Source organism: Lissotriton vulgaris, chromosome 12 (assembly GCF_964263255.1).
Source record: "Lissotriton vulgaris chromosome 12, aLisVul1.2, whole genome shotgun sequence".
NCBI lineage: Eukaryota > Metazoa > Chordata > Amphibia > Caudata > Salamandridae > Lissotriton > Lissotriton vulgaris.
This window is the reverse complement of record NC_141700.1, coordinates 722116448-722129102: the sequence shown is the minus strand read 5'-3', so window position 1 is coordinate 722129102 and position 12655 is coordinate 722116448. Positions and strand designations below refer to the sequence as shown.

Here is a 12655-nt window from a genome sequence, read left to right as displayed (position 1 = left end):
GGTCCGTGGAATTTTCTTGAGCCCAAGACCCGCCGAGGCGGGGAATTGAACCCTGGTCCTGGGCTAGACCTCTGCATCAGGGTCTGCCGCTCTAACCATTTGCAGAGGCCGCCGCACCCTACCGTAGGGGGGGGAGGCTTGAAGGCCGGCGCCATAATTCTCGTGGTGCCACCAGTGGGGTAAACTGGTTCTGGGCGCCTCGATGCGCCCAGGAACCAGCGGAAGTGGGGTGCGCACCAGCCACCTGACCGGAAGTGACCCTTTGACCTGGGTGCCCCTAAAGGGCGCCCAATGGTCAACTTGGCGTTATTTGAACCCCCCAATCAGGGGGGCTCACCTGAGGCCTTCATAGAGGGCTCAAGAGGATTTAAGCGCCGCCGCCCTCCCAGCAGAAGCACAAAGCCTTTGAGGAGCTGGGAGAACGGCGCGATAACAACAACGACTGAAGGGAAGGAGTCGACGCGGCGGAGGACCAAGCTGAAGAAGGCGAGGCCCGGTCGGAGATCCAGGTCATCGTCGCCGAGGACATCACGTTGAGTACGGCGCGCCGTTCCAGCTCCCCCGAAGCAAGATAGCGCGAAGGTTTCGAAGGCGCCGGATCGCATCAGGTGAAGCGACCAGCAGAAGGAGTGCAGCGAGCTCAGAGCCCGGGGCGAGCACACGCATTTGGCTGTGCCTCAGCGGACGGCCTGACGCAGTCGCGAGAAACCAAGGAGCCACACAAGAAGTGCGCAGAGGCGTCACGACATGTCGGAAGGCCAGCCAGACGAGATGGCAGAGGTACTGAAGAAGATCTGCGAATTATCGGCCATCCACGGGGACGACTGGCTCCACCCTCACTTGGGTAAGGGGAAGGAGAACAGACCAGAGGACCAGGCAAAGGAAGAACCAGGGCCTTCCGCACCCAAGAAACCCAAAAGCATGCCGATGAAGAAGACATCTAAGAGGAACCCTCCAAAGAAAATACGTCAGAAACCTCTTCCGTCGAGACCGGATGTCGGTGAGCAGGGCGAGACGACTAGCAAAGGGGAAAAGGGTGAGCATATTAGCAACATAGTAAAAGAATGCTTGAAATCGCTGGCGCCAGGCTTACTTAATGGCACAGGGCAAGTGGTAGCAGGGCCTAGGGAGCAGCGCGCAGAAGAAGCGGCAGGTCTGACATGGCATATGGTCAACCCAGGGTGGGCCCGGCAGACGAGAGGGCAAGAGCAGGTAGGCTTGTCAGCTCAAGGTGAGCAAATCTCCCCACTAACCGGGTGGGGTTACGGCCCTGCGTCAGGGAGCCCACCTCCGGGCGGGCTAGTCAATGATCCTTACATCAGGCCATCCCCTGGTCCGGCGTCCCTGACTACAAAAGCCACCGGCTTTGCATGTCTCATCCCCCTTGCGGCTAAAGAAAGGATATGGCGCAAGGAATTCATAGACATATTTTCACTACTGGAAATACAGCTAGAGGGTCTCGACCTAACCACGTGCGACAGGAAGGATGAGGACAGGAGAGAAAGGCGCAGGGCCAGAAAGGAGCGCACCTTCGACAATTGGTTGGATGCATTCAGAATCATGGCATGTATTATAGTAGAAAGGTTCCCCCATTGATCTGCTGATTTATGGCTGTACGAGGCCAACATCCACCTAGCACAGAGGCAGTTCCCTGGGGATGCCTGGTTGGAGTACGATAAAGGGTTTAGATTGAAAATGCAGAGGCACCCTGAAATGGAGTGGAATGAGGAGGATGTCTCGGGGTTCATCTACAAGATGCTTACAGCCAAAGAGGTTAGGGCCTGGGCGGGCAAAAGCGACCAGCCCTTTCGGAGCTTGTACCAAAAGGGGAAGAATAGTACATATCAGAGGCGGTCTACCGGGAGATCCTACTCTCCAACCGCAACTAAGGCGATCTGTTGGAGATACGAGGCAGGGGATTGCTCATGGGGCTCTTCTTGTAAGTTCCAACACGCATGCTCTAGCTGCGGGGGCAGGCACGCTACCGCGGCGTGCAAAGGTTCCAAGCGCGAGTCAAAAGGGGAAAAGAAAGAGAAGAGCAAGAAGCGATAGCCCCAACGCAGGGAGAGGAGGGGATCTGGTGGACATTCGTAAGTGCCAGCTGGCCAGATCCCCCATTATTACACAACAGCTGCGCAGATTGGCGAACAAATATCCGAACAGAGCGGATGCCAGGTTACTGGTGGATGGCTTTGAGGAAGGCTTTGTTATCCCATTCCAGGGCCCACTGCCACTAGCGGGGGCGAACAACTTGAAGTCAGCAAGGCAACACCCCGAGGTTGTTAGCGCTAAAATAGAGAAAGAATTGAACCTGGGTAGAGTCGAGGGCCCCCTCCCAAAGGAGCTGCACGAAGGCATAGTCGTCTCCCCGCTGGGCGTGGTCCCCAAGAAGGAGAAAGGGCAATTCAGGCTGATACACCACCTATCTTTTCCGGAGGGTTCCTCCGTGAACAACGGTATTGACCCCGAAGCTTGCTCAGTGGGCTACGCGTCAGTCGACGACGCGATTGCACTGGTTAAGGCGTCAGGTAAAGGATCCCTCATGGCGAAAGCGGATATTGAATCAGCGTTCCGCCTATTGCCGGTCCACCCCTCCAGTTTCCACCTACTGGGTTTCCAATGGGGGGAGGATGTGTTTATTGATAAAGCCATGCCCATGGGCTGCGCTAAATCATGTGCCTATTTTGAGCAATTCGCCACTTTCTTGGAATGGGCTCTTCACGACGGGCACCAGGAAGGTGGAAAATTGCACTACTTAGACGATTTCCTGTTCACAGGCCCGGCAGGATCCCCGGTGTGCGCTAGTACACTGGCAGCCTTCGAGGAATTAGCCAGGTCCCTTGGGGTCCCCCTGGCAAAGGAGAAAACGACAGGCCCGACCACGAGACTCACGTTCCTGGGCATAGAATTGGACTCCATAGCAGGGACTGCCAGGCTGCCCGCAGACGAAGTAAAGGAATTCCGCGAAGAAGTGTCTAATCTACGGGGTCGGAAGAAAGCCACCCTGAGGGATATCCAAGGAGTGATAGGTAGACTGAACTTCGCGGCTCGCGTAATCCCTCCCGCCAGGGTATTTTCTAGGCGCCTGACAGGGCTGGCGGCCGGCGTCACCCACAAACACCACCACATCCGGCTGAGTGCAGGCGTAAAACAGGACCTGCAGGTGTGGGGCGAGTTCCTACAGGATTTTAACGGGGTGCGGATTTGGAGAGAGGGGTGGGTGATGGCCAAACAGATAGCTCTTTACACGGACGTAGCCGGAAGCCTGGGGTTCGGCGCGGTCCTGGGAAGCAGTTGGTGCGCCAGCCAGTGGCCAGACAAGTGGCATGCGCAGGGGCTCACTAGAAACATCACATTTCTCGAGCTGTTCACAATAATAGTGGCACTGACCATTTGGAAAGAGGAGATAAAAAACCTGAAACTCACGCTTTGGTCGGATAACATGGGAGTAGTGCAGGCCATTACCAGAGGCGCAGCGAGATGCCCTGACATGTTGAGGCAAATGCGGCGGTTAATTAAATTGCAGCTGGAGGGGAATCTGGAGCTGAAGGCACGCCACGTGCCAGGGTCAGAGAACACGGTAGCGGATGCACTATCCCGGTCCCAAATGAAGCGGTTCAGAGAACTGGTACCCGGGGCGGACAGGGAGATGACCCCTTTTCCACTGTGCCTTTGGGACCTGGGGGAGTAGACTTGTCCTGGCTAATAGGGCACTCACTTACCGCAGAGGCAAACAGAAGATACAGGACCTACGCAAGCACAGTGATGAGAGCTGGGGGCATAAAATCACTGGAAGACAAGGCAGAAACTAGCACAGCAGTCGAAAAATTCGTGCAATGGGCATTCAACGCCAAGAAAACGAGATTGTGGGCCCAGGCGCACTTGTCCGCCATCGCCCACTTTGCCAGGCTTTACACAGGCAAGGACCCCACTACCTCGGCCTATCTAAAGACAGCCTTAAAAGGTTGGAGGAGGGTTGAAGGTAAAAAGAAGGACAGCAGGCGTCCCATCGACTTCGCCAAGCTGGTGCAGCTCCTAGGAGCCCTCACAGGCATAATATCAGACAAATACGAGCTGCTATTATTTAGGGCGGCATTCACCATGGCCTTCTTCGGAGCATTCCGAATCAGCGAGTTAGTAGCCCCCAGCAAGTCGGGCCCAGCGCAGCAATGCCTGCAAGCGAGGGACATCAAACCGATGGTAAAGGCCGTGGAATTAACACTGAGACAGTCCAAGACAGACAGGGCAAGGAGGGGGACGACGGTACGTCTCCATTGCATCCCAGAGGCGGGGCTCTGCGCGGTATGCTGGCTATTTAAGTACATGGGGGCTCGCCCGGCTGGCGAGGGCCCCCTCTTTATACATCAGGATGGAAGGAACCTGAGTAAGTTCCAATTTACGGCCCTAATGCGCCTAGGCCTTGGTAAAGCCGGGTTTAACGCGGCATCGTTTGCCTCTCACTCATTCAGGATCGGCGCAGCGACCTCGGCAGCGCAGCATGGCATGCCAGAGGACAGGATCCAGGCGGTGGGCAGATGGCGCTCCAGGGCGTACAAGTCATACATACGCCCTCACCTCGTGTAAAAAAAAACAAAAAAAAAAACCAAGGGGGGAGAAGGGGAGGTATTCACTTTGGGATGCCGCACGGCAGGGTGCTAGCTCCTCAACCACACCCGGTGCGCAGCAGGCCACCTTAACAGAATGCTTTCTCGCCGCTTCTCTGCCGCTCTAACCATTGAGCCACACTTCTCCAGCAGAAAGACCCAAGGTACAGCCGTTCCCCTCACGGCGCTGAGATTTGTGCAGTTAGTGCATCCCCCAATCATCTGATTGGCGAGATAAAGGTCTCTGAGTATTTTATCGATGCCAGGTGCCTCTTGGGGAGCTATTTTGTGAATGGCACAGTTTTAAGTATGATGAATTGATTGAAACAAGTCCTCAGTTTTTGTACTTGGATGTACGACCTAGTTCTTATTGCCAGAAAGTGATGTAGAAGTATTTAAGAAACAGTATTCTATATGATTTTTCTCATGATATTATTGAGTCATTCATTTGGATTGCAATATTGTGTAGTCGTAGCTAGGGAGGTTATATAGTGGTGGTGTTCTACGTTCCTCATCCTAGCCCTTCTTAGCTTATCTGTGACCCATCCCATGCAGTTTTTCCATTTCATATGTGCACCTTCTGCCAATTCTGGCATTTTAGATAGGAGCACTTTGCATGCTGGGGTTTTGAACCCATAATGGCCATGTTAGAAGCAAATCTGCCGGCCCACAATGCAACACGCTGGTGGCTACAAAGCCCAGAATGACTGATGGTATCAAATAACACAGTGCCACTGAGCAAGCTTGTGAAATGTTAGAGAAAATGTAGTTCCTGACATTCTGTCTTTAGTTCTTTAAGGCAATCAAAGGTTAAACAGCCCAGTGTGTGGGAGGGCAGAGATAGCTTTTCAAAAGGTGCATGGGCTGGTATTGTCTCTTCTTGGAAAATCAAATTGGGGTGTTGAAAACCTGTCCTTTCGCAGAACAATGTTTGAAGAGACTCTGCGAGAGGAAACACAGTATGTGGGCACCTCTCCTCAAGCCCAACTTTCACACAGAGGTTGGTAGGATTCCAATGGATGCTTGTCACACAGCTGTGATGCGCCCAGCCTTCAATAGGTGCAGGAGTGCTGTGGGCGCTGTCCCACTGGGAATCTAGTGCTCAATTGAGTGATCAATCAACTATACGAAAACGAAGCACTTCCAAACATAAAAGGAATACACTTTTTGAATGATGAGGGACTTTTATAATATTGGTGCATCGCGTATGTTTCACGAATTACACACTAAACGTTTTGAGGGGGCAAAGTGACTTGTGGTGCCAAGTCAGACCCAGGGATCAGCTGAGCTCTCCCTGTTAATGTTCTGATTTGCCCAACGTCTATCATAAAGCGGCCAGTGCACTCTGTGTGCATTTATTTATATCAAATCACACAGAGAGTAGAAACGATTTTTTTAAATGGTCTATGTGAATGGAAACTGAAAACCTTGGCATTATCAGCATAACAAACTAAGCTAACCACCTACCGAAGAACTCGCCGCTGAAATGGTGACTGAAGTCCATTCGAGGATGCTTCAGTGCAGGCACAGAGTACCTGAAAGTCTCATTTGAAAGGGAGAGAATCAGCTCTTTTCAGTACTGGTGCAAACTGCATGTAGTGACCGCCTTGTCCTTAACACTGTCGTTTAATGGGAAAGTACCGGCACTTATTTTTTTTACTTTTATGTATAAATGTTTTTTTATATATATATAAATTTGTATTTACTTTTAATATGTATAGTACCGGCACTTCTTTTTTTAACTTTTATGTATAAATGTTTTTTTTATATATATATAAATTTGTATTTACTTTTAATATGTATAGTACCGGCACTTCTTGATAGCAATATGTAGTCTGGATACTGAGTGCCTGGAGTTCTGTACTTCACCCTCAAAGCGCTGCTCTAGTAACGAGTGACACTCAGCATCTTATCCTCCCGCTTTCTTCCGCACCAGCCAGAGGGGCGGGCACAGGCCGTATGACGACGCATGCTCAGTCACCAGATGTTCCTTAACCCTTTGTGTTCTGGTTTGTCTCCCCTCGACCCTATACAAATGGCGGGACAATCTTTAACCCTTCACTTACCGTCGATCATGAAGCTCTTTATTGCATTACCGGCTCCAGGCAAAAAGTCTATGCTGATCACCTTTAAAAATCTTAAGCATAGATAATTAACCCTTTCAAATCAGCACTTTCTTGTCTGTCATACAGTCGGTCCCCAGAACCCGTTTGGTCAATTCACCCCAAAACATCCGCTGACCGGACCTTCACCACCAGCAGTTTGTCTGCGTCTGTCGGGGATGCAGCAATATGGGAAGTCTGCTTTTAACGCGTGTTTTTACGCGCGTATATAGTAGACGAAGAGCTGTTTCATAAGCCTAAATCACTTCAACAAGCTGCCGCGACAGAGGCGACACTGCATAGGAGATGGCTAGCAATCCCTTCTGGTCTGGCCAGTCGCCCCGCAGCCACGATCTCTTATTCTTCATGAAAGTAAAAATCATCTATTTTGCGATGCTATTGCCTAGCAAATCTGAGAACTGAGCATACATGATTAAGAACTAGGAAAATAAAAAATAATGTAGAGGAGCACAAAAAGCAGATGCGCCCAACGTGGGGCTCGAACCCACGACCCTGAGATTAAGAGTCTCATGCTCTACCGACTGAGCTAGCCGGGCACCTGACTTCATCACTCGCAGGGAATTCATCCATCTACCGGGTGTAGACTGCAGGCATGTTTTGAGGTTGATCATGGTGACTCTTTAAGGAAGACTAGACTGGAAACAGTTACCATATTTGACATCTCATTCCTCCACTGTCCCCCCTGCTGGGCAGCTTTGCTTTGCCTATATCCCTGGACATCTGATACTGTTTACACCAGTCACAAGCACTTAGGGCCAGACTTTTAGCACCAGGTTGGGCGGGAGATCAGGTAGGGTGGGAGCTAGGTTGTTCCCTAATGGATACTTTTTTCTATTTCCCAGGTCAGGCCGGAACTTTACCTGGGGTAGATCGGGGTCACAGCAGGGCGACGACCCCTGTAGCAAGTCTCAAGTTTCACCTGTGCATGATGCTTAAGTACATAAAACAGCATGGGCACGAAGCACTGTGCATGAAGCGCTGCAGTGCAGGGAGTCTCATGAAGCACCACGCACCCATGTTTGCCTGTACCCATGGTCTATAGCATAGGGGAGGGAATTGGGAGCAGCCTCAGCAAGTTTTGGTGCGGGTTTCTTGGGGGGCTAGGAGGCAGTGGGGTGAAGGTGGCATGTGTGCCCCCTAGACTCCAGCCCCTCATCACACAATGACTTTCTATCTTTTTAGGTCGAGCCTGGGAAGCCCATGCGCTGCTCTGCGAGGCATGCTGTATTGAGGAAGGGACTGGAAGCTCTTCCCATGTCCCGCTGATCTTTTCAATTGGCTCCTGTTACCATCTTTGGCAAATCATTGCTTTTCATTCCTGAATAGGCTTGTTAGTTCCGCCTTGTCTGCATTTGAAACCTCCCATAATGACTGGAGCTTTACTTGTCTTGTCAGTTTATTTATCTTGGCTGCAAGCAATTTTTTGTAGTACGATTTGTCCTTATTCCACCCACTCTGTCGCAGCCCGCTGTCTGCTTTCATCTTAATTACTAATGGCGGACCTCTTTAACTATAGTCGCCGCGTTTCTTTCTTTCTTTATTTTAGTAGCGGGGTCTGCTTTGATTATAGCGGCTGCACTTATTTATTTATGTTTTATTTACGAGCACCCATGCAGCACTTTCACATTAAAGGAGGCCGCGCCCCTTTCTTTAGGCAAGCTGCATCTAAAGAAAGGTACGTGGCAACTATTAAAGTGAAAGCGCAGCATGTGGCACTTTAACATAAAAAAGCATTTGTTTGTCAACTTGACAAACAGATGCTTTTTTTGTCAAAGCCCCCATTCTGCGGTTTCACTTTAATGTCAGCCACGCCCCTTTCTTTAGAGGCAGCTTTTCTAAAGAAAGAGCCGCAGCCTCCATTAACGTAAAAGCACCAAAAAAATTGCAATGCAATAGGTCTTGCATTTGCAAGAGTTTAAGCTATTGGCATTCTACATGCCTTTACCTCAAACTCTTGTAAATGCGAGACCTATTGCATTGCAAATGCTGGTTGTTTAAGTTGGCAGGTCTGTGAATGGGGAGAATAGGAGAAGCCATTTCACAGTCAATATGGTGCAGAACTTCTATGCAATATGAACAAAATGTCTTAATAACTGGCCACACTATTGTATCAATAATTGCTGCCAAGCTTCCCAGGTGTATGATGTGCTACTCCGGTTCAGTTTTTTCCCTTTGAATCCTGGGACTTGTGGTCCTGTTTTATAATGTAATTAACAAAATTGCAAGCTTAAGAATTCAAAGCAAAATCCTGGTAGCTGCACATCCCACACTAAACTAGGTAACGTGGCAGCGCTGCGGCGACTTCAATGACATGATGTGTCATTCAGCGTTTTTGCATGCATATGTTGCGGAGGTAGTTATAGGAAAACTACAGCAAGTGAATAGGATTGTGGAAGCATATGAGATCTAAGGATAAAGGGATGGCAGAATGTGAATACATCACAACACTTAATCGCTGTTAAAATGTAATCCTGAGTGAATTTGCAAGTTGTACATATTTATATCTCTAACCACTAGTATATGTAGTAGAGCTTTGCACTTACTACCATTCCTATGTGATTTTAGAGTTTATCTGTTTGTATCTATTCGTTGAGTGACTTTACAACTTGTACATTTGCAATTTTTCCCTCTTTTCATTCCACTTGTATATATAACTCTAACCACTATTAAAACATTGGAATGTTGGGAGCTCCATTGAAAACAATAGAGTGCTTCAGGCTTATAATGGCTGGTGTAAGCCTGGAGCTCCAACATTCCAATGTTTCTTTGTCCACAGCTCTGGCTGTGAACAAAGGCTTCAGGGAGCCTGAGGGGATTCCAATCCAAAGTCTTTGTTTTTTTTGTTAGAACATTCTGTCCTCTAGTGACAGAATGTTCTAATAGCCGTATAGCCCTTCGTAGATCGGCTATACCGCTATTAAAGTCCCTCTCCCTTGTTAAAGGCCCTCGCCTTCGGCTCGGGGCCTTTAACGCTGGAGAGGGCCTTTAATAGCCGGTATAGCCCTCTACGGCGGGATATAAGGCTATAGTATACGTAGTTAACCTTTGTACTTACTACCATTCTTATGTGATTTTAGAGGTTATCTGTTTGTAGCTCCTCTGTGAGTGACTCTCTAACTTGTACATTTGCAATTTTTCCCTCCTTTCGCTCCACTTGTACATTTGCAATTTTTGTCCTGTTTATATCTCTTATGTAACTCATGTAATCCAAAGTCCTTATGTAACACAACTGGGTCTTTTGTAAAGCGCTCCGACACCTCGTGCTAATGCTCGTGCTATATAAAATCGCATTAAATAACAAAAAATAAAATAAAAACAAAACAAAAGGCCCGATTCAGGCTTGATATTGCCTCTCTGTTAGGAGGAGTCAATGGGGGAAAATGTAGTTCCCATGAAAAAGGAAATCGCTCACTTTTCCTTTAAAAATTTTTGGCATGTCTGGAAGTGATGGTTTAAAGAGCCAGAAAACAATTGATATGTGCTCAGTGCTTCCATAGAGACACGGTAGGTGTATGCACAAGTTGGTGGAGGTGGCTGGGATATGTCTTTTTTGAAGCACCTATGAATCAACGTCATAATTCATATCGTTTGTTATTGGACATCTGTTCATAGAGAGGGCGTCCAGCTTGTAAGCTCCAATGGGTCACAGCTTCTAGTAGTCAAAATTACGCACAACGAGGAGGTCAATTTTCTATTTTGACATGAAAACTGTGTGGTGTAGGGTAGGGTATGCATGGCCGGCCAGTTGCACAGTGTGCAATCTGTGCTCAGAGGGGAGAGCAGGGAAAGTTTAGGAGGAATTAAAGACGGGCTTTCACCTGGGGGCTGGAGCTTTGCTGCTGAGTCCTGGAGCTAAGGGGGGGGGGGGGAGAGGGGGGCTGCCTGGGCTGTAACGGTGGCTGCTTGCAGCGAGGCAACGCCATGCTTTGCCTTTGAATTGCGAAGAATGTGAAATATTAAACGAGCAGTTGTCAACCCTGCTGATTTGTGTGATAGATTCTCCATAGTGGGGGGGATGCGGGAGCTTCTTTGTATATGCCTTACTGCCACCCGAGATGCGTGGCACTTAGGAGAGCTGCAGAATGGCTGTCATATTGTCCCCTCCCACTGCCTCCCTGATCCTGTGATTTAATATATGTGGGTTGGCTGAGGTCGAAAGTCCCATGTGAGCTATTATGTAGAGTCCAGAGATTCTCTCTCTCCCTTCCGGTGAATACTGCATGTGACAGTTATGGATTCTACAAGTCACCAATAAACCAAACTGAGAAAAGTGATTTGTATAAAAAAAAAATTACCGTAGTCGGCAGGATTTGAACCTGCGCGGGGAGACCCCAATGGATTTCTAGTCCATCGCCTTAACCACTCGGCCACGACTACCCATAGGAAATGAATGCATCTACATGATGTGATTGCTCATACAGCATGCACGTCACACATGACAGTATATGTTGATACTTCATGAAGGAGAGTCGTAAAGAATTAGAGATTAGAGGGCTCGCTTTCCCTGTTGAATAATGGATCCCTTTGGAAAGTAGAAGCTGTGTACTCCTGGGGATAATAGAAAAAATTGTGTTAAATAGCTCAAGGTCTATGAGAGTGTGCAGGGAAGAGTCATTGAAAGAGAGCTGAAAAAAAAGTGCTTGGAGTGAAAGGCAAGGCACAAGTTCTGCCAGTGCCTGGTATGGGGTGTGCTCCGGTATGAGGAGAAAGACGGAAACTGCCCATTGATATCCGTTTGCGCGTGCGCGGTGCTGCTGAGCTCAGTCGTTTTCTGGGTGAAGGATTCGTCCTGTGGTGTGAATTTCTCACATTCCAAACATGGCCGGTTAGCTCAGTTGGTTAGAGCGTGGTGCTAATAACGCCAAGGTCGCGGGTTCGATCCCCGTACTGGCCAGAATTTTTATTTGCTGCTGACGAAAACATACATTTGCTAAAATGCCATATTACTTCAGTTGGTGCTTGTATTTTCTGTAAAAGTGAACATCTGTTTTTTGATGCTATTGTCTAGCAAATCTGAGAGGGGAGCATACATTATTGAGAACCACGAAAAATAAAATAAATGTAAAGTAACACAAAAGATCGAACCCACGACTCTAAGTTTTGCAGTTTAATGTGCTACAGACTGAGCTTGCCAAATATGTCTGGCCTGAACACTGTGCACATAACTCATATGCTCATCTACTATGTGTACACCGACCTACGTTCTAAAGTCCATCACTATACGGTGCCACAGCAGACCTTTTAAGGAAGCCAGACTGCAAACAGTTGCCTTGTTTAAGCGCTCATTCCTCCACCGTTCCCCGTGCTGGGCAGCTTTGTTTGGCTGTATCCCTGGACATCTGAGAAAGAGAGAGTAGGTAGTTGGATGCACAAGTTGGTGGAGGTGGCTGGGCTATGCCTTTTTGAAGCACTTATGAAGGCACGCCATAAGTAATAGCCTTTGATATTGGACATCTATCCGTGGTGCGGGCGTCCAGCCTGTAAGTTCCAATGGGTCACAGCAACTAGTGATAAAAATTGAGAACACCGAGGAGGTTACCTTTCTGTTTCCGTATAAAAGACTTGTGGTGGCTTATGCAACACTCCAAGTTTGGTTAGCTCAGTTGGTTAGAGTGAGGTGGTATTAATGCCAAGGTCCCCGTTCAGAGTAATAGATTTTGTGATTTGCTGACCAAAACTTATACTGATTTGCGAAATGCCTTATTACTTCAGTTGCTGTTTGTATTTTGTGTAACATTAAACATCATCTAATTTGCGATGCTACTGCTTAGCAAATTTGAGAGCTGGGTTTACATTATCGCTAAAAGGGAAGGAAAAATGTTTAAGAGCAACCAAAAATGCATGCGCCCAACTGGATTCCGTTTCATTACTATCCTGGAGGATTTCTTTGGCTTTCTTTACAAGTTGCATGGCCTGAGCGCTCATTCC

General features: G+C 48.5%; 2 non-coding genes across 2 annotated transcripts; one reads left to right on the top strand and one right to left on the bottom strand.

Moving 5' to 3' along the window:
• Positions 1-11022: 11022 nt before the first annotated feature.
• On the bottom strand, positions 11023-11104 carry TRNAS-AGA (transfer RNA serine (anticodon AGA)). The gene has a single exon. It is a non-coding gene; the product is annotated as a tRNA-Ser (tRNA).
• Positions 11105-11547: 443 nt separating this feature from the next.
• TRNAI-AAU (transfer RNA isoleucine (anticodon AAU)) lies at positions 11548-11621 on the top strand. The gene has a single exon. It is a non-coding gene; the product is annotated as a tRNA-Ile (tRNA).
• The last annotated feature ends 1034 nt before the right edge of the window (positions 11622-12655 follow it).